The following is a 23674-nucleotide window of genomic DNA, read 5'->3' as shown; positions in this document are numbered from 1 at the left end:
ATGTTGTGAAGATTGAGTGAGATACTGTAGATACTGAGTCTGGAATTCTATATGTGGCAGTGGTTGTTACAATTTACTCCCAAAACCAAGTCTGTGTTTCCCTCACTTTCAATTTGTCCAGCTGTAATCTATAGGAATCAAACAGTGATTGTTTTTTAAAAAAGAGAGGGACACTCAAAAGAGACTCAGGTGCCAGTTGGGCAGGGTGTTTTTGTTGTTGTGTCATTTTGTTTTAATTCACAACAAGAAACTATAGTCAAGTTAATTCTTCTATAGACATTATTTGCTCACTAAAGGTGGGTTAGCCAGCAGGGTCACTAGCTAACCACTGTACTGCTCTTGGGTTTGGTACTGGTCTTCTCTCTTCAGAAAGAACACACACGGGAGTCAGGAAAGCAAGGCTGTGGAGGCCCATTAGCTGCTCAAGGCATATGTTCCCAGGTTCCCTCTGAGTTATCTTCACACTACTTCTTAACCTACCTCTTCAAGCCCTTGGGTTTGTCTCTCTAACACTGTTCATCTGAGCCTAGAAAATGCACAACTTACCCTGGAAACAGGCATCTTTCCACCAGTAACGAAACAAGGAAAGGAAATAAATCATATGTGCTCATGTAATCGGGCTGCTTGTCCTTTTGGTAACATTAATGATTCAATGTCAAAATTTTACCCTTGTTCACTGATAAGGTCACTATAAACTGTAATCCACTATAAACTAAATCATACCTTCCTCCTCCCTACCTTGTTCGAGATTTTTTCCCCTAAGTCTTGCCCTGGATGGAAGTGAAAATTAAAAACATTTCCAGCACTCAATATTAAATGCTTCTTCTCTCTGATCAGATCTCTAGGACAAAGTTTCACTCTTTCCTTGATTTCACACGTAAAAGTTGTCTATATTTCTCATTCTAAAGAAATCAAAGGGGGGATGTAATTACAGCTCTGTCGTAGTGACGGTAGGGCAGCATCAGCTCTCCTCTGCCGTCAGACCGGCACCTCCACACTGCAGCGGTGGCCGCGGGGATGACAGGGCAGAAACACCCCTCATTCTTCCTTCCCTTTAAAACAAGTGACTTGTTCATGCAGAGGTTATATTTTTACTAAAATAATTCATCTCTTTTTCAGCTCTTCTGTGTCAAATGAATCACTGTAATTTAACAATGACATTTTTGGCAAGTCTAGTATGCATTCAGACAGACTAGCTGAATCAAAATTAATTGAAGAAATAAGAATTAGTTTTATTATATCATACTGCTCCTTATTCAACAAGCAATTCTAACACAAGGCTGAAACATAGACTCATGTGTTCCGCTCCTGGCATTATCCACAGGTGTGTTTACACGCATGTGTCTGTGTCTGCAGCAGACGATGCACTTAGTGTTTGGGGCAGCACCATAGACAAAAATTTGTACTAGGTCTAAGAAATATTAGTTAATTTTCACGAGACTCTGTCCATTTGTAAAAGTCGGATAATATCTTACAGATGTAAAATCAAGATTAGAGATCATAAACACAACATCCAGAGGCATTCACTGCTCGGGGACTGGCAGCTCTTGCTATAAGCACATGTGTCTATGTTTGTTGGCACTACTTAGACACACCCCCACACACACATTAAATCACCTACTCAGAGACTGAAGTGCAGAATTAATGACTCCAACTAACCTCAGAAAATTGTTCAGGGGGGCAGGAAGGGCGAGTGGTAGGGGCAAATGGAGACAACCATACTTGACAAATTTTTTTTTTAAAAGAAAATTGTTCAAGGTCCTTCAAGAGATGCTGCGGTGTCACTACCTTCTGCAAACAGCAAGCTTCTCAGAAGTTGTATGAGAAGCTTGTTTCACTTTCTCAGACGTGAAACATGGAGGCTTCACTGACTTTGGGTTGACGACTTTGAGAAGCAAAGAACAGGAACAGAGATACTTGCCAACTTGATTCTGCTTATCTCTAGGCAGAACTAATAGTGCTATTCATTTTGAGTGACCCAAAACCCTTCTTTGCATTTGGATATTGCTGTGTAGCCATTAAATTGGCTCTCTGAGAACAAATGGGAAAACAAATCAGCAACAGGAATTTCTTTTGTCAGATTCTATCAGTTTCCACTGGTACTGCCTTTCCATTATTGGTCTCTGAGAGAACATGTGACCCAGTGGGCACATAACAAATTTGAGAGTCACGGCATTTAACTTCTCTTTTCAGTATCTCCTCTAAATTTGCTCTGAGGAGAGTGCCATGGGTAATGGGATGAATTTTCAAACCAAAAAGACTTAAATTGGAATACCAGGTGGACATCTCATGGACCAATTTAACTTTAAACAAATTATACAACTTTCTGAATGCCAACTTCCTCATCTGAAATATTTTCTACCCGAAAGACTTGTTCTTACAACCTCATGTTCACCTGCATAAAGCACCTATGGCAATTGGTAGTCAGTTGTAAACAGTTTATTTCCTATAAAATACTATCAGCATTTCACGCACTCTATGACATTGTTAGGTAATTGCTGAATCTGGAAGCATTCTGATCACACAGAACATGGCATGAAAAGGTGTGTATTTTTAACAAGGAACATGGACTGTAAATTTATTAATCAGGGATTGTATTCATACAGCTATTGAAAACTCATCATAGCCACATGTACTAAAATTATCTATATTTAATATACTAGATAAAAATTCAGCAAATGTTACATTTAGATTTCACTAAGAGGAATTTCTACTTTGCTTATCTGATATTTAAACATAACTAATAATTTCAAAGAAAGTAGATTGGAATTAAGCTTTAATTTTCCTATCTATAATATATAGACAGTAGTGCTCATTTAATAGAATTGTCCTGAAACTTAAATAATGTTAATAAACAGCTAAATAAAATTAAAAACATTTTATAAATTGTGAGCTCTTTTTTTCCCTTTTTAAAAAATTGTTGTTCACTTATGGTTGTCCCCATTTTCCCTTCATTACTCTCCTTCTGCTTTACCCACCTCCCACATTCAATCTTCCTCCCCATTGTCTTTGTCCATGGGTCCTTTTTACATGTTTCTTGACAACCCTTCCCTTTCTCTCCCCCATTACTTACCTCCTCCCTTCCCTCTGGTTACTGTCAGTTTGTTCTTTGTTTCCATGTCTCTGCTCACTTGTTTGTTTTGTTGATTAGGTTCTACTTTTAGGTGAGATCATATGGTATTTATCTTTCACCACAAGGCTTATTTCACTAAGCATAGCACTCTCCAATTCCATCCATGCTGTCACAAAGGGTAGGAGCTCCTTCTTTCTTTCTGATGCATAGTATTCCATTGTGAGAATGTACCACAGTTTAATGATCCACTTACTTACTGATGGACACCTAGGTTGCTTCCAGCACTTGACTATTGCAAATTGTGCTGCTGTGAACATTGGGGTTCATAGGTTCTTTTAAGTCAGTGTTTCAGGATTCTTGGGGTATAGTCCCAACAGTGGAATTGCTGGGTCAAAAGGCAGTTCCATTTCTAGTTTTCTGAGGAAAGTCCATACTGTTTTCTACATTGCCTGAACCAGTCTTCAGTCCCAGCAACAGTGCTTGGGTTCCCTTTTCTCCACAACCTCATCAGCACTTGTTTGTTGATTTGGTTATGATGGCCATTCTGACCAGGGTGAAGTAGTTTCTCATTGTGGTTTTAATTGGCATCTCTCTGATGGCTAGTGATGCTGAGCATCCTTTCATATGTCTCTGGGCCTTCTGTACATCCTCCCTGGAGAAGTGCCTGTTCAGGTCCTTTGCCCATTTTTTAGTTGGATTGTTTGTCTTACTGGAGTAGAGTTGTGTGTTCTTTATATATTTTGGAGATCAAAACCTTGTCCAAGGTATCGTTTACAAATACATTTTCCCATACAGTTGGTTCCCTTTTCATTTTGCTGATGCTTTCTTTAGCTGTGTGGAAGCTTTCTAATTGAAGAATTCCCATTTGCTTTCCTATTCCCATTCTTTCCCTTATGTCTCTTGCTCTAGAGGACATATTGGTGAAAATATTGCTGCATGGAATATCTGAAATTTTCCTATCTTCTCCTGTAGGACTTTTACAGTGTCGTGACTTATATTTAAGTCTTTTCTCTATTTTGAGTTTATTTTTGTGTGTGGTGTAAGTTGGTGGCTGAGTTTCATTTCTTTTTGCATGTAGCTGTTCAAGTGTCCCAACATCATTTGTTGAAGAGGCTATTTTTACTCCATTTTGTGCTTTTGTCCCCTTTGTTGAATATTAATTGACCATAGAGACATAGGCTCATTTCTGGGTTCTCTATTCTCTTGCATTGATCTATGTGTCTGTTCCAATCAATACCAGTACCGCATTGTTTTGATTACAGTAGCCTTGTAATACAGTTTGATATCAGGTATTGTGATTCCTCCTGCTTTGTTCGTCTTTCTCAAAATTGCTGAGGCTATTAGGGGTCATTTATGGTTCCACATAAATTTCTGAAATGTTTGTTCTATATCTGTGAAATATGTCATTGGTATTTTAACAAGGATTATGTTGAATCTCTAAATTGCTTTGGGTAGCATGGACATTTTGATGATGCTAATTATTCTAATCCATGAACATGGTACATACTTCCATTTGTTTGTATCTTCCTTAATTATTTTCTTCAGTGTTGTATAGTTTTCTGAATACAAGTCTTTTACCTCCTTGGTAGGGTTTATTCAAGGTATTTTATTTTTCTCGTTGATATAGCAAATGGGATTTTTTTCCTGATTTCTGATTCTGATATTTCATTGTTGGTGTACAAAATGACTTTGATTTCTGAATATTGACTTTGTATCCCACTGTTTTGCCAAAGTCACTTATTAGGTTGAGTAATTTTGTGGTGGAGTCTACAAGGTTTTCTTTGTTCACTATCATGTCATCTGCAAACAATGACAGTTTCACTTTCTCCTTTCCAGTTTGGATTTCTTTTATTTCTTTTTCTTGTCTGATGGCTGCAGCTAGAACTCCCAATACTATGTTGAATAGAAGTGGTGAAAGTGGACACCTTTGTCTTGTTCCTGATCTTAAACTGTGTACTCTTTACCATGGTTTTTCTCTGTAATACCAAAGTACCCAATCAAAAATTTGCTATTTTTTCTTCCAAATTACATTGATAATTTACATTGCAAATTTGAAAGGCATGATATTTTAAGTAGTTAAAATATATCACAACAATAAATATTCCTAAAATGGCAAAATGTAGTAAAACACTTTCCCATACTTCAGAGAACATTCTAGTTTCTGAAAAGTCATAGTTAAGTTATGCAATGAGCAAAAATAGCTAGGTTTGTAAAAGCTAGGTCAGTGTTGATGGTGAAACAAATTCTTTTGTTTTGCAATATTTATATGCATGATGTGTTGAGCAATCACTTCTTATACAAACTTGCAGATGCCCAAGGAAATGTGCAAACAGGATTTTCTCTGTTCTGAAAAAGTTAGAGACTCTGGTCCAACTATTTGGTTTGTTCCCCTAGTCCTGAAGTTTGTCAGTTTTTGGCTTGTGTGTGTTACCTGATGATTAAATTGGCAAGTTTGATTACCTGCCACTTTAACCAAACATACCCCTGTATCTATTCAAATAACCAGCAATATAACCAGCAATAATTATAATTATACAAACTTTATTCCTTAGGCCCACTTCAAAATGTGGTGAAAGCTGTGGGTCTTCTTCATGTTCACACGCACATGTGCACACACAATTTTGCAGAATGCCTCAGGAGTTAGCCATACTCGTTGAGATTAAGCACTCTTGATACTGAAGAATCAGGTGTGTGATTGGGGCTTCTTTAAAGGATGAATGGTGAGATCTATCAATATCATATTCTTCTTTATATACCTTGTGGCTTACTTAGCACAGTAGTAGCTGGACAAGGTAGGCTCTCAGTAAAAGTTGGATCAATAAAAGAATGAATAAGAATTAAAGTATAAAAATAGGTATAAGACAGCAGAGGAGCTCAGAGTCTCTACTTTACACAGGAAAGAACAACCAAATTCTCCCTGAAAAAAAATACTTACTCCCTATATGAAAGGCATTCTGTGAAGCTCTGCTGATACTCTTGTACCAGTGCCATCTTACTCTGGGGACCCAGGGTAACCACAGAGTAACTTTCTCTGAGGACCCTGGAAGCGTTACATGGTCTGTAATAGTGAATGATACAGCAGAGAATAAATTGTGCCTGGGATGGATTTCTCTCAAGATCACAAGTTTTACTTGGTTGAGCTGAGTGATGTGTCAATTCTTGACTCATCCATGGGTAGCATTTTTGTCTGCTAGGCAATTATATCACAGCCATTTTCTGCAAAGCACAGAGGACTGAACATGCTCTCTGCCCCCTAGGACTGTTTGACTGCCCCTGGTGCATGTGCAGAGGGAGTGAGTCGCTAATTCACCATCCTCTCTTTGGGCCAGGGACACTTTCTCACAGGGTATTTTGACTACATAGATTGTTACACCTACCTAATTGTTTGTCTTTTCATAACAAACAGCTCAGGAACCTGTGTCAACACTACCTATTCCCCCGACACCATTAGTATTCCAAAGAAACCCAAATCCCCAGAGAAGATGTAGACAGGCTCTTGTTTACACATTTCTACTGTGGACAGCTGTGGAAGTGTGGAGAAAATACAGTACAAAGATGTCTCTGGAAAGCAGAAGAGAAAGTAAAGTTTCCCCAGAGACTGGCCACCATGGAGGTTTCTCCTCCATTCTTCACCATTCCCCTCATTTCAGCAATTCCTTTTTATAACATGCAATTCCTATTTATAACATGCAATTCCTTTTACTACTAGAAATTAGTATGACAAAGTAAGCAAACACCAGTAAGAGTAAATAAGAAGGCAATTTGTGCTGGCATTGAGTTGTATGTATCAAGAATAGGGATATTCCTTTCAAACCCCCCAAAATGCTATGAGCTTGGGGTCCAAAAGTCCAATAGATAGAAACTACAAGTTGACAACTTTTATCATCAAATGTTAAAAGCAGAAGCAACTTTTCACTCTTGTTGATTCTTCATGCCCTTTTTCCCTTTGTAAATGCAGGTTTTTAGTCAATTACTTTTCTCTAGGCATTAATAACTTACCCAGCTGATGGTATTTAAAATTCAGTAGGACTGGAAATGTTTCTCTTATTCTTTTTATGCCCTCCAATTTCTACCATCACTAACTTTGTCTAACTTCAAAATAGCACTAGGCTAAGAAAATAAAGTCAAAGGATTATGCCATTTCTTAGCAACTGTCATTTTCCCTTTCATTGAAGATGCAATTTAACAGCTGAAAGTGACTACTAAGAATAGCAATTCCTTCATTCATGACTCTTAGAATATAACAATACTAGGTGGCGGCCTTGAGGAGACACAGTGAGCTTATTTATTGTAAGAGGCATACAGAGACTATGGGGGAAAGTAACAAAACCTGTGTGTTTCTTCAACCTTTTGGGTTACTATAATTTTAATGTGGTAATATGCCCTTGTGTTCATATAAGTACATGCACATTTTTCTGTCCATTCAATGTATATGTCACAAGTGGAACTGCATCTGGTAGCCCAGTCCACAGGGTTGAAAGGGTTCATTTTATGTCCTTTCATTTGAAAACAAAAGGAAAATCTTACTGAAAGTTAAATAATTACATGATCTGAACAGTATTAGATATCACATCACTATTGCAATAACAACACTGTTAAAGCTCCCTCGGTTTGGGTATCACCACCAGCACACAAGGACAGGCTGCCAATGACCCTGGCTTGAGTCAGTCTCCAGAGCAGATATCCTCAGGGGCTCCCTCACAGTCATCAGCTTTTATTCACTAGTGTCCTTGACATAGAACACTAGCTACATAACCCTGGTCAGGTTCTCAGTCTCTGAAGACAAGGGATTCCATCAATAAATCTCTTCACACATAATACCTGAGGATGTCCCATCTGAAGAGCAAGTTTTGAATTTTGAAGACAAGCTTTCTGATTCTATAATTACAGAGCTGATGGTGGAGTCAGAGGAAGCTCCTGGGGAGCATGGAGGACCTGAAATAAGAAGGTGTGCTCCAGGTTATAAAACAATGCTGTCTGCAGCTGTGTGATCTAAACTTTGAAGATTAAAAAAAAAGTCACTTTATAAAAGCACAGACTCCTGGCTTCATAGTCTACATCTTCAGAGAAACAGGTTTAAAAGATATCAAACCATTCAGACATATTCAGGGTAAACAGACCACTCAGAAAAGACTTCTCTAATTTCTCAATTAGTGTTGGACATCTATTTATTTTAAAGAATCCATTCTATTGAGAGAATATTAAGTGGCAGACACTGTACAAAGTACTTGCACATAAAAATAATAGCCAAAGTCTAGACCTCAAGAAATTCTGGGTAGAATTTGAAAGACAAATGAATACACAGAAAATTACAATCTAAAAATTCACCAAAATTGTCAAAGATTCTGTTAAGTCATCTCCAATGACTGACTATATATAAATTGTACTCTATCCATAAAGATAGAACATACTAAGCTAAATAATTAATTAAAAAGCCTTGCAAATGAGGATAAATGAATACCAGTCTTCTCGTATCACACAAGTAAAAAAATAGAGAATATTCTGAGAAAATTACTAGATTCTAATTCTATTTCTGGTAGCACTTTAACATTTTGGCTAAGTCTTTTAATATTTCTGGTTCTGTTTTTTTATCCCTTAAATTGTTTTAAAATATTTCTAAAGTTTATCATAATACCAGAATAATATATATATTAAATGTAAGATATCATAAAATGTTTTACATCTTAAATTTTACCACACATAGTTTAATCACTTTGATGGCTCAGAAGGCTAGTTATCACTATAATGTCAACATACAGGATTTTGGTTCATTTTGTTTGCCTAGTGTTTGCCACTAGGTTGCAATTGTATCAGTCAGTGTCCCAACAAGAAACAGATGCCACTTCACAGTAGAATATGCCAAAGAAGGCGAAAATGTTATTTACAAAGCTGTGGGTCATTGGAGAAGAGCACAAGGGATAGTGCAGTAACGAGAACAGGGAAGAGCTAGTGGAGCCCAAAGGCTAGAGCTGCGTGAAAGCAGCCACTCCCAGTCAGGGAATGTACACACTCTGAAGCAGTCCTGTGAGATTCCCAACGGCCAAACCCAACTGGGATCCGCAGCCTTCCAAGACAGAGACTGGAGAGAGAGTGATGGAGCGAGCTGGAGTGCAGTCACAAGGTACCTAGCACGGTCCACCCAGTCTCATTTCACTCTTTGTTGCAGAAGCCATGTATTCTGTCTAACAGAACATAATGCATGAGAAACTAATTAAGAGAAATGTTTGGTCATGGAATATACCACAGCTTACCATACAGTACCTCAATCTCACAAGGTGTTCTCTAGCTAGAAACACACCTGAACTTTCAACAGACCATCCCACAACTCCATTAAACCAAGTGCTTCCCAGCAGTGAAACACATGCTGAGACCATGGGTATGTGTCTGATGAAGAATGTGTCCCCTGCCCAGAGGTGGTGTCGTGTGGCACGCCATGGCAATGAAGAAAAACATTCCTCAGATACATGAATGCTGTTTTGAGCATTCCTGAAACATGAATCTACCCCTGACAGGATAAAATTATGCCACTTATGCCCTTTTATATAGAGAGTAGTCAAATATAGCTAGCATGTCATCAGGTATGGTCCTCCCTAGCCAATGGTGGCCTACTGGAAGTTCAGTGTTGGTCCATGTTGGTGGTGAGCAGTCTGAATGGCAGTCGTCAATTGAGGGGGAAGGCTACAAGTTTGAACCCATGCATAGGTTTTGTTTCTGCCACCCTAGTATTGAATGCTTTCTATTTGGACTCATTTGAATAGCAGTAGGTGGCTGGGGAACAGGGACTAGTATCCAGGGGAAAGAACATCTTACCCATGCCTGAGATGGATGTCCTCTGATGGGCATTTTGTGGAACATGAGTATCTTCATATGCTCTACCCATTCTGAGAAATCCATTCATACAATTCTTTCTAAGACATCCTTATCACCTATCTTTCAACTTTGTTATTTCTAAGCCTCTGACCACCCGCAAGCCCTTTAGCTCCTCTGCATGAGTCACTATAAGTCCATACCTTAGGCCGTCTCTCTTTCCACACAAAATACACAACCAGCTGTTTCTATACAAATGTTTGCTCAAATGGAAAATTTCTGTTCACCAGTGAGTGGACTGTAGTGTAGCAGCCAAACTCTTCTTGCTGGTGCCCACATGCAGAGAGACATAGAAGCTGGGCTTGTGCTTTTCTCTCCTCAACCCACAAGTCAGGAAACCAACATGAATGTTTCTCCAATTACTAAGCAAACTGTATGTTTTATAACTGGAAAAATAACCTAAGTACGGGTTCAGGTTCCCAATGGACACAGCTTTAGACAGAAACTGTCTAAGACCCCATATAAACTGAGGTCCACAAGCTCCTACCATGACTTGTGAACTAGTGTGTCATTTCGGGGTTTCCGAGGCTCACCTTGAGTTCAAAGCCAGTACACAATAAACCTTAGAAGAACTGAACTCTGTTGTCCTTCATGCACAGCTACCCTGGCAAATGTGCTCTTCAGGAACATTTGGAGAAGACTTGAATATTTGTTACAGTTGTTCCTCAAAGGGACCTTACCTCCCTGAACTCAAGGAACACTGGGGCTGTGCCCTGACTTAGGAAATGGAGAAATCCCACTTCAGCTCATGCAAATTGGTTTTCTTTCAGGCCAGCTTAAACTTTTCTTTTCTCCTTTTTTTTTTTTGCCTATGTATTTGAAGAAGCATTTTATTTACTAGGCTGCCCACCTATTTCATTTTTTAAGGAGACATTACCAGAAATTCCTACAGATGAAAATCCTCTAATTACCATATTAAGTATGATTTTACTACAGTAATTGCACCACCACCTGTTCTCCACATCTCCGTATGACATTATTCCCGTTGAGATCAAACACCCAGTTCCACTAAAATGCCTAAGCATTAGGTCTTCAGGGTGGTGGTGTGTCCTAACCAATGATTTCTTCATGCTCCAGTAAAGAAAGTGCTCTGCCTGGTCTCCGAGAGCGTGTGACTGGGAGCTGCTGGGTAGGCTATACACAGTAAATCCATCACAACATCCTCACTTCTCCCCATGTCAGACTTTCTTCTCTTCAGGAGTGGGGAGTGCTAGCATCTTAATCTTACTAACTGTAAGCCACTTTGAGTACAGGTTTGAATCAGCCGGTTCAGCAAACTATTTACACCACCACCAAGTATTTAAGTCAAAATATTCTATTCTGAATCCCAAATAAATATATTCAGTTCAAGGATTTCAGCTTTCTCTGATTATACCATATTTCATCAATCTTGCTCAAACACCCAAGAACTTATCCCTTATTTGCCCTGCTTACTTTCCAGCCTCCTAATAATACAGAATTGACAAGGCCAGTCACTCTTTTTTTAGGAGTATATTTCTTTTTTTAAAAATTTAGCTTGTTATTTTGATGTAACTTCAAAAATACATTAAGGTTGCATGAATGGTATAAAGAACTCCAGTATATCCTTTACCCAGATTCAACAAGTGTTAACCTTTTGCCTTATTTATCATTTTATGTTTCTCTTCACTACATGAACATATTCTCACACATATATTTTCTGAATCATTTGAAAGAAATGATTGAGAAAAAACTGAGAGAAAATTATAAGCATCATGCACATTTTTTTCCCAAAACACCTTAATATGCATTTTCCGAGGACAAGAACATTCTCTTACATAGGTATTATACAATTATCAAAATCAAGAAATCTAATTTTGATACAATGTTGTTATATCATTCCTACCTGTATTTGAAATTTGCCTCTTGTTCCAATAATGTCCTCTACAGCTATTTTTTCTAGATAATAAAATATATTTAACTGTTTGTAAGTGAACTTTCTTTCTTTCTTTCTTATTGTGATGAGAACGTTATGAATGACCCTCTTGACAAGTTTTGGAATGCACAATCCAGTGTTGTTAACTATGGCCACAATGCTGCAAGCAGAGCTTCAGAACTTACTCATTTCGTATCACTGAAACTTTATATCTATTGAACGGTAGCTACTGCCTATTTCCCCCTTCTCTGAGCCTCTAGCAACCACCATTCTATTCTCTATTCCTATGAATCTGACTATTTCAGATACCTCAGGAAGGGACATTCCACAGCATCTGTCCTCTGTGGCTGGCATGTTTCACCTAGTGTAATGTCTTCCACATTCATCCACGCTGTCACACAGAGCCGATTTCCTTCTTTTGTAAGGCTCCATGAAACTGCATTCTGTGTATATATCACATTTTCTTTATCTATTTATCCATCAGCGGACATTTAAATTGTTTCTATATCTTGGCTATTGTGAATAATTTTGCAAAGAACATTGGAGTGTGGATATCTCTTTGAGATCCTCATTTTAATACATCCTTAGAAATGGGATTGCTGGATCATATGGTAGTGCTATTTTAAATTTTTTGAGGAATCTCCATACTGTTTTTCATAGTGGCTGAACCATTTTTATATTCCTGCCACCAGTGTACAAATGTTCCAGTTTCTCCACATCCTTGCCAACACTCGTCTTTTTAAAAAATAATGGCTATTTTATGCCCTGACCAGCATGGTTCAGCTGGGTGAGTGTCATCTCACAAGGCAAAAGGTCATGGGTTCGACTCATGGTCAAGGCACATACCTAGGTTGTCGTCCCTGTCCTGGTTGGTGTGCACGCAAGAGGCAACTGATGGATGTTTCTCTCTCACATAGATGTTTTTTTCCCCTCCCTTTCTCTCTCCCTTCCCTTCTCTATAAAAATAAACAAATAAAATATTTTTTAAATAATAATTTAAACACACTAACATCCTAAGTGTGAGGTAATATCTCATTGTGGTTTTGATTCGCATCTCCCTGATGGTTAGTGATTTCAGGCATCTTTTCATGTACCTGTTGGCCATGTGTATGGCTTCACTGGAAAGTCTAGTCAAGTGTTTTCTCCATTTTTAAGTCAGATTATTTGTTTTGTAGCTATAGAATTGTAGTTCCTTATATGTTTGATATTAACCCCTCATCAGATGTGTTTTAAATATTTTCTTCCATTCCAATTTCCTCTCTGTTGATTCTTTCCTTTGCTGTGCAAAAGCATTGTAGTTTGACATAGTTACACTTGTCTATTTTTGCTTTTGTATTTGTGCTTTCAGTGCCATATTGAAGAAGTAATTTCCTAGACAGGTGTCATGAAGATTTCCCCTTATGTTTTATTCTAAGAATTTTAGTTTCAATTTTTATGTTTAGGTTGTTAATCTACTTTGAATTGAATTTTATGTATAATGTAAGGGAAGGGTACAATTTCATTCTTTTGCACGTGTATGTGCAGTTTTCCCAGCACCATATGTTGAAGAGACAATCCTTTTCCCATGCTTTCTTGGCAACCTTGCTGAAGATTGGTTGAGTGTGTGTGCATGGGTTTATTTCTAGGCTCTTTATTCTGCTTCATTGGTTTATACATCTGTGTTTATGCCTTCAGCTTTGTTCTTCATTCTCAAGATCACTTTGGATAATTGGGATCCCTTGTATTTTCATATAAATTTTAAGATTGCCTATTTCTGTAAAAAATGCCATTGAGGTTTCATTGAATCTATAGATCACTGTGGTTAATAGGGAAATTTTAACAACATTAAGGCTTTCAATGCATGAACATCAGATATCTTTTAATTTGATTGGGTCCTCTTTAATTTTTTTCATCAATATTCTAACATTTTCAGTGTACAAGTTTTTTATCTGCCTGGTTAAGTTCATTCCTAAGCGTTTTATTTGTTTTGGTGCTACTGTAAATGGGATTTTCTTCTTTTTTTTTTTTAGGTTTTTTAAATTGTTGTTCAAGTATGGTTGTCTCCATTTCCCACCCCACCATGCCTCCCCTCCCTGGCCATCCCACTTCCCACCCTTGATCCTACCTTGCTTTGGTTTCTTCTTAATTTTCTTTGTGAGTAGTTCATCTATGTTTCAAACACAAGTGGTTTTTGCATGTTGAGTTTATATCTTACAAATTTACTAAACTCTAAGTTTTTATTTTTGTGGAGGATTTAGTTTTTTTCTACATATAAAATCATGTCATTTGCAAACATATAGTTTTACTTCTTTCTTTTTGATAGATTGACTTTTACTTCTTTTTCTTACTGGATATTTATGGCTAGGAATTCCACTACTATGTTTAATAAAAGGAGCTGAAGAAAGCATCCTTTCCTTCTTCCTGGTACTAGAGGAAAAAGTTTTAAATTTTTTACCATTGAGTATGATGTCAGTTTTGGAATTTTCATACATGAACTTTATTATGTCAAGGTAAATTCCTTCTATACCCAATTTGTTGATAGTTTTTGTCATGAAAGAGTGTTGAATTTTATTAAATGTTTGTTCTAGGTGTACTTAGATAATCATGAAATTGTATTCTTCATTCTATATTTTCCTTCACATAGAAAATACATTTTCTACCCTGGCTGGTGTAGCTCAATGGATTGAGCATGGATTGTGAAACAAAGGGTCACCAGTTTGATTCCCAGTCACGGCACATGCCTGGGTTGCAGGCCAGGTCCCCAGTGGAGGCCACATGAGAGGCAACCACACATTGATGTTTCTCTCTCTCTTTCTCCCTCTCTTCCCCTATCTCTAAAAATAAATAAGTAAAATTTTTTTAAAAAAAAGAAAATATATTTTATGTTGATGTGGTGCAAAACATTAATTAATTTGCATATCTTGAACCTACTTGCATCTCAGGATTAAATCCCACTTGGTCATGATGTATGATCCTCTAAATGTGTTGTTGAGTCGTGTTTGCTAGTCTTCTGTTGAGGATTTCTGAATCTATGTTCATTGGGGATATTGTCTGCAGTTTTCTTGTATTATCTTTGTCTGGCTTTGATATTAGCATAATTCTGACACTCCTATGAACAATTACATTCCAACAAACTGAATAAACTAGTATAAGCGGACTTATTCCTAGAAAAACATAACCTACCAAAACTTAATTATGAATAAATACAAACAGACCAATAACAAATGAAATTGACTCAATATTTAAAAACTCCCAAAAAGAAAAACCCAGGGCCAGATGGTTTCATTGGTAAATTCTACCAAACATTTAAAAATGAATTAACACCAACACTTCTTCATTTTTTCTAAACATTTCTGAGAAAAGAGAACACTTCCAAACTCATTTTATAAGGTCATTTACTTTTGCAGCATATAGGCTTTTGTTTCTTTAGCGGTCGTGGGTAATGGCGGGTTCTAACTCTCTTCAGTGTGCTGGGGCAGATGCTCTGAGAGAGAAACATCAACCTCTGAGGCAGCTAAAATGCTGTCTCAACTCTAGTCATTAAAAAAGCTTCAAGCAGACTGAGGTTACTTCCCTTAGCCAAGAACGAGTGGGTACAGGCTTCCTTTACATTCAAGAGAGGTACAGAATAATTCAGAAGTAAGAAATTTCTCAGCATTTTTCGTATACGATACCATTCATCTTCTCAGGTTCTTACTCCTCCACCAACCCCCTTATTTAGCATATGAAACTTGACAGTGTTGTATGTTTAATTAGCAATTTTTCATTCCTTAGAGTCAGAACCAACATTAGTCCAGAGTTAGTGTTACAAGGAAGAGACCAAGAGATAAGTTCTCACTCTTTTCCTTTCTCTGACCTCCTTTAGGAACTCTCTCAAACAGAAACTAGAGGAGAAAAGATGCCTGCTGAAATAGTTCATTCATGACAGTCTCTTGTACAGAGAGCAGGGCACAGAGGGTAGGAGAATAGGTTTGGGACAGGAAATGACAGATATTCTGCATAACACCAAAACCCAACTCTAAGTAACCTACGAGTGTTTTGAACAATAACCTCAGGGAGGTTAAAGAAATGGATGCATAAGTGATCAGAAACCAAGGTAAGAAACAGGAACTATAGGAAATTCAATAAGGATAAACTCTATCACTTTGCTCTTAATTCAAATTCTAGAGTGAGACTACAGTTTTAGCATAGTTTCCCTGATGTGTCAAGTTTAGTTAAGAAGAGGAGCCCTAATTCAGTGCCACCAGATTATACTAAATGGGAAAGAAGTAATACCCCAAATGGAAAGCAGAAGAAAAGTGTGCTGGACAGCCACAAACCAGCAATCAGCTACTTTAACCATGGAGGGCTTCCCTGGTGGACTACAGTCCTGAATTTCACTCCCAGGAAGGTCTGCTATTTGCAGTGCAGCTCCTCCAACTGCACCAGCAAGCGGAAATGGGACACCGAGCATCAGTTCCAAAGTCTGTCAACATGAGATGGTTTGGATGTTCTCCCCACACTGAACATTTACATCACTTCAGCTGAACCTCTTGTGTGACATTTATCACTTCTACCTTGGATTATTTTAATTTAAAAACAGGTCACATTATTCCTATTCAACCACACAGTCTCATGAAGCAGGATCCAGAGTAATTTTTTTATATCTCCTTTGTACCTAACTTAAGGCCTTAAGCACAGAGCTCAATAAATACTAATAGAACAAATGAATAAATGAATGAAAAAGGCAACCTCTTGTACCATCCAAAAAAGATAGTTTGATTTAGTCTGAAAAGCAAGAACATTCCACTCTCTTTTCATCTTTCACCCATGGCATACGAGGACTGTCAATAAAGTATCCATCTACGTAATATGAAAAATAGAAACATTTATTGAAGAAGATACAAGATACAAGAATCATTGTGCATAGGACAATGATGCCTCAGTCCCCTTCAAAGTAGGTACCTTGGGACCTTACACAGTTCTCCCAATCTCCATGGGCTGCCCCATGGTACTTTCCTGAATCTCATCAATGGTCTGAAATCTCTTCCCTTTCAAAGGTGATTTTAGTTTTGGGAAAAGCCAGAAGTGGCAGGTGCCCAAACTAGGCTGTATGGGGACTGACTCACGTGGGTGATTTGATATTTTACCAAAAAGTTCTGTGTGAGACCTGAGGCACGAATGGGCACAGCGTCATGAGGAAACTGCCAATCACCATTTGTCCATAGCTGTGACTTTTCCATCCTATTTTGTCTCTCAGTCAGTGAAGAACTTTGAGGAAGTACTCCTTATTAATTGGTTGGCCTCATGATGGACAACAATTTACCAATCAAAAAACACAGTCAACGTGGTCTTGATCTTGTGGCAACTTTGCCATACCTTCTTCAGGGTCATGGAGAACCAAGCCAGTTCCATTAGGATGACTGGTCCTTCATTTCCAGATCATAACCATAGACCCACGATTCATCTCCAGTTATGATGTTCTTAAGGAAATCTGGTTCATTGGTAGTGGTTTGAATCAAGTCATTAGCAACTGTAGCACGGTATTCCTTCTGCTCTGGTAGTAGAAGCTGCAGAATTAATTTTGCCACAACATGTTTCATATCAAGATCCTGCATCAAAATCTCAGACCGAATAGTTCTTAGAATACCGAGATCAGCTTCTAGTTCTTGCAGTGACAGTCGCTGATCTTTATTGATTTGAACCCATACAGGTTCATCATTGTCAGGTATCTTGCTTGTTGTGGGCCTTCCACAGTATAGATCACTTTCAGTATATTCTCAACCATCTTTGGAGCATTTGTGCCACACTTTTATTTGCATTGTACTCATTGCATTGTTCCCAAAAGCCTTCTGAATCATCTAAATATTTTCCACGGAGGAATGCTCAAGCTTAACACAAAATATGATGCACATTTATTGCTCTACTCATTCAGTCATTTTGAATGCAACAGCCACACGGTACTCATGCTCACTCAATGTTGTCCACTGTCCCCACTGACTAGTACAGTGAGGTCATCATTGTTCATGATGATTGGAGTGCATTCCAGTCCACTCTCCTTGGCTGCCAAGTTACATTGATGTCATGCAAACCATTCTCATTACATTAACAATAGCTAGACTTTTCCTAGACAGACCTCATACACCTATGTTACTCCTTTAATGTGAGAGCATGCTTTAGAAATAATCAAGTCCAGAAAATTATGTGAGAAAGCCTTTCGTCTGGACTCCCATAGCAAATGGAGACTCTGAAGTGACCATTTCACTTTACTTTCTCTGGTGACCAAGGGGAAGTTCTTGTCATAAGCTTCCTTCTCTCTTACCAGATCTCTTTATAGTATTTCTCAAAGGAGCACAGAGCATTTTGATTTTCTTTCTTCTCTGCTGAGAAAATCACCTTATATGTGTCTTATATCAGTGCTTATGTGAAAAACAGTTGTTAGATGATTTTAAAATAAGTTAGAATGAGCTATAAGATCATAAAGGAAACTTTAAAAAAATAAAATAAAAAGGGAAAGACCATGCCTGGGTGTACATAAAAAAGAGTTCATTGAATTAAAAACACATTGTACTGATTACTTTTTACATGCACACTCTAAATGCGCCATTTAATATATAAAAAGAGGGTCTACCTAACTAAATTTCTAAGATTGTAACATACATACATGGGCAAAAGATCTAATTAAATTATTTAAAAAGAGGAATAGGGGACACACGGCCTTGTATTTGTCTATATAATAATTGCAATAAAATTAAAACAGTACAGTAACACTTTGGCTATTGAGCAAAAAATGTTTTAATATTTTTAAATATTAAAAAAATAAGTAATTGCTAATACTGGTAAAAAATGGAATTAAACTGGAACCCTCAGACACTTCTGATTGGAGTGAAAGCTATAATCTGACATGTATATCGAGTATTAAAATACTGATATCCCCTGACCCACCTAAGCTCACTTGGGGATGCCACTCTAAGCAATTACTCAAAATGCCTATGCTACAGTTTGTAAGAAGGTATTCGTTTTTTCCAAGCCTCTCCTATATTAAAATTTTATAAAAGACCAAATTTTGTTGAAATCTCCCTTCTCTGCCTTTCACCTCTTCTCTGACTTATATTCCCTTGTCTGAAGTTCCCGGTGTCTTCCATTTCTTATTCTGCTACTGCCTCCCCTCCCTTTTCTAAAGGCATAAACCATAGACTAGGAGGGGTATTAAACCGGGAAGAGAGCAGATGTAGCTAGCATTGCTAAAATTACTCCCGGCACTCCAATCCGACAACAGCTCAAAGTCCTGCTGATACTGGGCTTTGCCAGGCTCACCTGGCCACATAAAATGAAAAGACATCATTGATGAAAAAATAAGGGATATGAAAATCATTTCCAAGAAGAAGGGAATAAAGCAAGCCAGAGGGCAATCAGTTACAAAAAAATTCCCTGAACATAATTTCACCCAAAGCATTAAAACCATGGCTACAGGCATCTTACCTAATTGCCTCATCCATTTGTGCAGACCATAGTTTCCAGAATTACTTTCTTGATTGAGTGTATGTTTGCTGCCTTTGGCGTTCTTTGTTCCTACTAAGATTTGAGAAGATTGAAAAAGTAGGATGTAAGCTGATGGTTGGCAGTTGGGTTTTAACAGAAAGAGGGAAGACCAGTGCGTTGTAGCAATTCAACAAAAAAATAAAAGTTTATTTCTGCATCAGAAACCTAAGGTTTACTGTGGGGTTATATTGGTAAAAGTGGGGGTGGTGACTGAGACTGTTTGGCTTGTGTCTATGCAGACCCACACCTAATATTTGCAGGGTACAGGGCAAGAGTACAAACTGAGGCCCCCAGCTCACAGAATACCCCCTCATCTTGGCCCCACTCGGCATCACATGGGAAGGGACCTCCCAAGAATGCCCGGGACATGCAATCTAGAAATTCAAGCTGCATCTCTGAGACAACTCTGAGTCCATTGTCCTCAGAGCTAGAGAAGTCTGGGGAAAAGGCACATGAAATCACTGGGAGTGGATTTGTGGCCAAGCGATAGGAAATTTTCAGGCTGCAGGCATCTAGAATATGGTCTACAAGGGGAGAGTGGGTTGTAAGTGAGCAGGTTCCCTTAGATCTTAAGGCACTTCTCTTCCTATGGGGAGTCAAGCCACCAGAAGACTAAAGGGGCTTGATCCTAGAGCAAGAGTCACAGAGTTGTCTAGGTCCAGAATGGTCTTGGGTCTACTTCACTTTCCTAAATTCTGAGTTTGAAAGAAAGGATCTGAAATGTCCCTATACTTGTCATGGTACCCCTAGTTATTAATTTCCTTCCTTTCCTTCATTTTGACAGTGATGACAAGGTATTAGCAAGTGATTCAATATGATAATCATGTTCTAACTGCAGTTGGCTCTTGAGGGTTTTATTGGGTTTTCTCACATATAAAAATAAGATGGTTATTATTAATCCTGTAAATGTCAGGCCAAGCTCATGACAGAAGAGAAGGGATCATTGCCCTTAGCCCATATACGAGAAAGGCCAGAGGGGGAGTGGGGGCATTATTAACATCATTAGTTTGGTATAAATAAGCATGCATACCAGAGATATTACTGTTAAATGGAAATCAAGGCCACAAGTTTTTCTGAACTCTGAGTCCCACATAAGTTTTATAGCATAGCCAGTGAAAACATTGATACTCACTTCCATAAAATACGGTGAGAAAGACTGAATGCACATCCCTTTGATATAGAGGTATACTCCATTAGCCCCAATAAATGTGTTAAATTGCCTGACTGGGAGGCGTGCCAGTTCCCAGATAGCTTGGGTGTGTATGAGGCTCTCTCGGCCACAAATTTCTCCTGCCTCTGTTACAGGTCTCTCCCACAAGTAGGGCTATGGCATGACATAGATTTAAATAAGCAGTGTTCTTTTACTGCGTGCTGATGAGCATCTGACACACAGGAAACAAATGGTAGCCAGCTGAACTGACGAGTCAGACGATCTTTCTCTTGATGACTAGTCTCTTACTTTATTTCCTAATAATAAGCCATAATTCCCAGCCATTTTTTAAATAGTATCAGCCATGACCACTCTATCCTTGAACGAAATTTTACATTTAATGTTCCTGTGGAGACAAAGCCCTTTCTAATGTCTAGTCTAAGCTTCCTTACTTTTAATTCATCATGCAGTATTGCACTTAAAGTTCAAACTTGGAGCTGGATTTCCAAGTCTTGTTCTGTTTCCTCACTTGGCACATGCAGTTATGGCTGGATTTGCACAGCGGTCACCAAGTCGCTGCAGGGGCTGGTGAAATGTAATCAGGGAGTAATGTTGTGTGTCGGCACTGTGAGGGCCCTGGGGCCAGGTGCTACATAAATACAAGGTATTAGAATATTTTGACCTGTAGGGATGGATGGTGCTTTGATACATCCTTGTCACATTACATTGTGACAGGTCTCTGCAAAAAAGCACAAGACAATCAGCAGCTGAGTGTATCTTGCTGTGTAAACCTCCGTGGGAAGCAGTCATACCTGTATTGCAAGCTGACTTCCATAGAAACTATGATTATCTCCATCTCTTATTAATTTCCTTTTCCACAGCTGAAAATATGCAGCTCCAACTGCCTCTCTTCATTAAACAGATCCTGATATTCTTCAAATGAGCCATGAACTCTCTACTGTGCTTTTTTTCTGAATAAATGAACATTTAGAAAGAAGAAAAATTGAAGATTTTTCTATAGATTATATTTTATTACTTTAAAAAATGATCCTTGATTGTATTCACTTTAAATATGGGGGCATTTAGAGGTCTCCTTAAGGACAAAATATGTAAAAGAGAAGCAGCTAAGTGATCCTGTGGCCAGGTCCTCTATTCTTCGCCTACACAAAAACTGGGTGATTCAGATCTAGATGAAATGTGAGCCAACGTTGCATCTGTAATAATAGAAATACCATAACACTATCAGCTAAATGAAATTTCAGATATGGTGGTATGTGACAGAGTTATTTTCATGTATTTATTCTTCTCAAGCCATGCAAATTTTTAAAGGGCAAAAATCCTGTCTTGCTCATGTTGGCAGAAAATATACTAGGCTAAGATTTCAGAGTATGTTGATAAATAGCAACAGAAACTGCTCTGGAGCCCATCAATGTCTTCATCAAATCCTTTGGCAAGGAGAGAAAGGGTAAGTGAATGCTTTACTCAGAATTCTGTAATCACCCAGTGTACAGCCAACTCTGAGATCAGAATTGCAATCAATCTATCAGACTATGAGAAGGAGAAGAATGGGATCCCTACCAGGATCCACATCACACTCCTCCTGCACTCTGTCTGCCTCTCACATGCAGGGGTGCATGTAGGCACTTTTAAGCATATATTCCAGCTGGAGACTAGAATGTAAGTAAAGTATTATCTTAAACCAGAACTTTAGAGAAAATGAGTAGGCAGTCAGCTTCTAACAAGGGTATTGGCAGTTCTAATTCTAAGGTAAATGTGAACATATGAATGTAAAGAATTGGCATCCAACATCAATAACAGGATGGTTCATTTTTAAGAAGAGGTATAAATAACATATTTATACCGTAAGGCTCCAGGAATACATTTTGGTAGCATGCCATGAGGGTTAGCCATAATAGGTAGGTAATTTTTCCCTGGGACCATACAGTAACCCCCATATAAATGTTCCCTTCCAAAAGTTCCCTTAATTTAAAATGCTAGCTCCTACCAAATAGCAAAGCTTGATTTGAAAATCTACTTATCTTCACCTTCTTTTAAGTGAGTGAATTTCATAATAAATTATTCTAATAGCAGATGCAACATGAATGAATGGCTGAATTTTCCAGAATACTGTCCTGATCAAAGGTTCAATGTTTCTTCTTTAATCATAAACTTAACCCACCAGGTAAATGTGTTAGCTTTCAATATCACCCTCCATTGATTAAATTTGCCCAAACTCATGGTACTAAATAGAAAGAAAAGAGAGAATAGAATTGGTTTTACTTTGTTTTCACCTGAAATGTCTTATTTGTTAGATTACTTTGAATAAAACTTTATGTGTTATAGTTTAGAGTTTATCTGAAATACGTGAAGTTTATTTATAATCAAAATGGATTTTAGTCCTTGGGTTGCCAATGGCTTAGATTCATTAGATTGGCAATTGTTATTTGCTATTCATTAGATTGGCAATTTGTTATTTGTGCACTTTATCAGGTAATGATTACTCAATAAGATAATGTAGATAAAATAGAACTGATTGAATATTTAATCATAGGCACTTTAAATCATTATATGGAGGGCCACATACATGTGCCCACTATATTCTAAGAAAGCTATACCAGTAGTAGCTGGTGGGGGTGGTACATATTCCTAACCATAGAAATAGCTCTCAATTTTTAATATGAATGAATAGATCCATAAAAGTGGTTTATTTCAGTCAAACCACAACTTAATAAATTAGGACTAGAATCCAGTCTTCTCTGTGCTAGACTAGGTCAAGGGATTTATCCATGGATTGTACATTTAATAATACTCTTTGGGTGAATGAATGACCTACAACATGTCTCAAATAAACCCTTGCCCTGACATTTAATAGTTAAATCTTACTCTTCTAAAAATTGGCAGAAATCATTATTTATGCTAAAAATTAAATAGGTAGGTAGATAGACAGACAGATGAGTGATAAATATGAGTCATATCTGGCTGAATGTGTGTCAAATGTTTCCAATTATCCAGTCCTGCTTTCTTACTGACAATGAATTTCAAAGAAAAAAAATCCTGTGTGGATCTCACTTCCTTGTGGAAACTCCAGAGATCTCCCCTTCTGTGGTCCCTGTAGGGAAGGAAATGATATATGGAGGAAGGAGAGTAATAGGCTTAGATGACACACTCCAGATTGCCACACCTCAGGTCA

Source organism: Sturnira hondurensis, unplaced genomic scaffold (genome assembly GCF_014824575.4).
Source record: "Sturnira hondurensis isolate 20B ecotype Veracruz unplaced genomic scaffold, ASM1482457v3 Scaffold0021354, whole genome shotgun sequence".
NCBI lineage: Eukaryota > Metazoa > Chordata > Mammalia > Chiroptera > Phyllostomidae > Sturnira > Sturnira hondurensis.
Note: the sequence above shows the minus strand (reverse complement) of the source record.